The sequence below is a fragment of the Pteropus vampyrus genome, unplaced genomic scaffold, assembly GCF_000151845.1.
Source record: "Pteropus vampyrus isolate Shadow unplaced genomic scaffold, Pvam_2.0 Scaffold312, whole genome shotgun sequence".
Classification (NCBI taxonomy): Eukaryota; Metazoa; Chordata; class Mammalia; order Chiroptera; family Pteropodidae; genus Pteropus; species Pteropus vampyrus.
Window position 1 is genome coordinate 497,979 of NW_011889093.1, and position 3,394 is coordinate 501,372.

General features: G+C 62.8%; 1 long non-coding RNA gene across 2 annotated transcripts; it reads left to right on the plus strand.

Moving 5' to 3' along the window:
* The first annotated feature begins 262 nt into the window (after positions 1-262).
* On the plus strand, positions 263-3,394 carry LOC111730417. Of its 2 annotated transcripts, none has more exons than XR_002776674.1 (3): positions 263-1,203; positions 2,793-2,990; positions 3,335-3,394. It is a non-coding gene; the product is annotated as an uncharacterized LOC111730417 (long non-coding RNA). The 2 variants fall into 2 exon arrangements; XR_002776673.1 differs by having other exon boundaries at positions 2,793-3,000; positions 3,335-3,375.

The window sequence follows — 3,394 nt, forward strand, 5'->3', positions numbered from 1 at the left end:
AATGCAAAAGCAGGAATCTCAGACCCAGACTTGGAGACCAGATGGCACCCCTCTCAGGCCACCGTCTACATGAGGAGTCCCTGAGACCTCGGCTGGGCAGCGTGTCCCTGTGACCGCGCCAGTGTGGACCAACCCATGGTGTGTCCTGCCTTCCTCCCGGTTCGAGGGTTGGGGACTCGGGCCTGTGCCAGACCCCACAGGAGACGGCCGAAGGCTTCCTGAGCTGGCCGTCCCCTTCTCAGCTGTGGGGGAGCCAGCGTTCTCTGGGGGGGCCGGCGTTCTCTGGGGGAGCCGGCGTTCTCAGCAGTACTCCTATCTGGTTGTGCTGAGCGTGTCCCCAAGGGGGGAGGTGGCTGTGAAGGAAGGCTGCTTTTCAGGCAGCCTCAAAAGCTGCTTTTTTTCTGCTGCTTTCTGTAAATAATAGAACAAAGCCTACTTTCTGCCAGACGCTTCCCACCCGGGGTACTGCAGAAGCTTCTGCTGAAATCCCCCACCTCCTGTCTGCCGACCCATCCCACACGCTCCTCTGGGTGAGAGTGAGCTCCTTCCCTGGGGCGGGGGGGGGGGGCGGTGAGCTGACGGCGGTGCGTGGGGGCGGCTGCCTGGACAGGCAGCACGCAGATGGGGGGGCGTCAGAGAACTGGATGATCACCCCCGGCCGCATAGCTAAGTCCCTACGGGGCTTGGTGACAGGCTCACCATCTGCCCTCTGACTCTGCTCTCTCTTTCTAGCCTCTGGGCCTTGAGAAAAAAAGTGGGGTGGGTGCCTTGAATACTTCCTGCATATTTACCACACCCTGGCCTGGCGGGTGGCAAACCCTGGCTCCTGGAGCAGAGGGGCCTCTGGCCTGGTTCCAGCGGGCGGGTTCGTGTTCCCTACGACTGGTTAATGAAATCCTGCAGAGAGCAAACCCGGCAGAAGCGTCAGATGACCCGGGGCTTGGCGCCCCTGTCTGTGCGTTCACCGTTCACGACACGGAGACCCAGACAGAACAGCTGTGAACCTTTACGACCCTTTAAAACAACAGGGCAGGGTCTAGGTCCTGTGAAAACAGCCATCTGGGGACCGTCCATGTTCCTTGTGAATCTGGCTCCCAGAGCGCACGTCCACACTGCACATTCGACCCAACGCGACGAGCCGCGGCAGGAAGTTCCAGTTCTGCATCGAGCCGCCAGTCGCTCCCAGTGCCCGTCTCCAGTTAGGTAGGTCATTTTGGAAGTGCACGGTTCAGTCTTCTACGGCACCCAGGAAGTTAACACTAATTTCTTCCTCCAAATAAGATCTCTCATGGGGCAGATCCAATGGAAATGATCAAGTTTTCCTTTTAGCTCCAAGGTAGAAAATTCTTCTGAAAACGTGGCATCTGGAAGCCTGGGCAGGGATCCGGTTCTGGTTCCTCTTTCCTTGGCTCCGGGAGGGAAGGCGGCAGACGCACCAGCCCCATGTGGCGTGTCACGCCTTGCTGCCGCCTTCGGCAGTGCCCGGAGCTCGAGGGCTCTTTGTCAACTTCGGGATCCCCGGAGCCCTGAAACGCGACGTCCCCTACACTCCAGTGCAGTCCCTCTTCTCAGTAACCCCACGACGCGTGAAATGTTGATTCTCATTGTCCAGATGAGGGAACTGAGGCTGAGAAGTTCTGCTCGTGGTCACAAGCTGAGCCCAAGAGCCACGTGTGCCCGAGTGTGCGGGAGGAGGCTGGCCACACCCGGGCGAGGCCTCTCGGAGGTGGCCGCTGCGGCCACTGCCTGCCCACCTGGACCGAGGAGAGGTGTCCCGACCTGGGGCACAGGCCACGGGGGCGGCTGGCGGGAGGGCCGGGTGGGCAAAGCGTGCGGCGCCCGGTCTCCTGGGCTCCCCGCCGCCTGGCTGTACCTCGGCAAGCGTCTTCAGGGCATGCGTCGGGGAGGTTTAGGAAGTTTTTTAATTAAAAAAGGAAACACGTGTGAGTTTTATTGGACTCCAGCAAGGAGCCGAGGGCGAAACGCGTGGACTGCTGCTGTGCCACGCTAACCCTGACAATGACACCTGTCATATTTCCACGTCGCTCAGAAGCTGCCTCCTCAGGGGGCAGACGGCGGCTCCCGCACCGAGCGCAGCGTCGCTGTGCTTCACGTGCACCGACTGCCCAGCGTCCTGCTCCCCTGGGACGAAGCGTCTCAGAGCAGCGCGAGCGTCTGCTCTACGGTCCTGGGGGGGCAGAAGCCTCGTCCCAGCTCCCAAAGTCACCTGCATTTCCTGGGTGGCAGCCGCCCTCGCCTGAAGCCCGCCCTTGGCCCCGCCACCTGCTTTTTCTCCCACTCTGTCCTGCAAGGGCCTGGGGTGACTCGGGGCCACTGAGATAATCTCTCCACCTCACGATCCTTAACGTAATCACATCTGCCACGTCCCTCTTGCCGCACGAGGCAGCACAGTCACGGGCTCCGGTGCTGCTCCGCTCGGGGACCACCGTTCTGCCCACGGCCAGGCTGCACCGTCACGGCCTGGTCGGCTCCCCTGTGCGGTTCCGTGTCACGCCGCCGCGTCTGACGGGGCCGCCACGCAGTGCGGGCTCGGCAAGTGGCCGCTGGCCCGCTGAGTGGGGGGCTGTGCAGCCGACCCTTCTTTCCCGCCCGTGGGAAAGCGCGCACGCGCCGTTCTTCAGCACAGGACGGCGGTCGACACGCCGTCTGCTCCGACGCACGCTGCACACTTGGGGGATCCGAGCACGGGTATTTGAAGTTGGGACTTAAAATAACCCACCTGTTGGCTTTCCACAGACATTCCCGCGGAGCAAATGCTTGCTTCCTTCCAGAATGTTCCCGATGCGTGGCTGCACGGACCGAGGCGGAGAACCAGGGGGTCTGTGCTGGGGGACTCGAGGTGCCCTCGCATCTGCAAGGCCAGGCTTTACGGCGCCACAGCGGGAGACAGGTCTTCTTTACACGAGACGCCGCCTCCGCCTCATCCCTCCTCCTCCTTCCTCCTCGTCCCTCCGAGCACCGGCTGCCAGGTCGCTCGTTGTCCGTCTGCTCTCCCCCCGCTGACCGGGACCCCTCCCCTCCCCCTGCGCTGCCGGCAAGAACGCCCCCCATTCCCCGGAACAGCCTGGCCTGCAGGATGTCCGCGTCCCTGGGCCTCCCATAGCAGCGCCCCCGGCGACGGTCAAAACCACCCCGGATGTGTCCCCGCGTCCGCACAGGGAGCAGACGGCCCTCCCTGAAACTTGACCGGGGGCCGTTGGTCACCGTCAGTGAAGACTTAGGGGCCTTTGCAATCGCTCTTGCTCAGAGAGGCGGGGAGGGGAGGTGTTCATCGGGCGCTGACTAGTTAGTTATGTCCCCTCTGTCCCCGCAGGGCTCACGGACTGTCAACCAGGCTCCGCCCCGGATCCCGCAGGCCAGCGGCAGGGGCAGG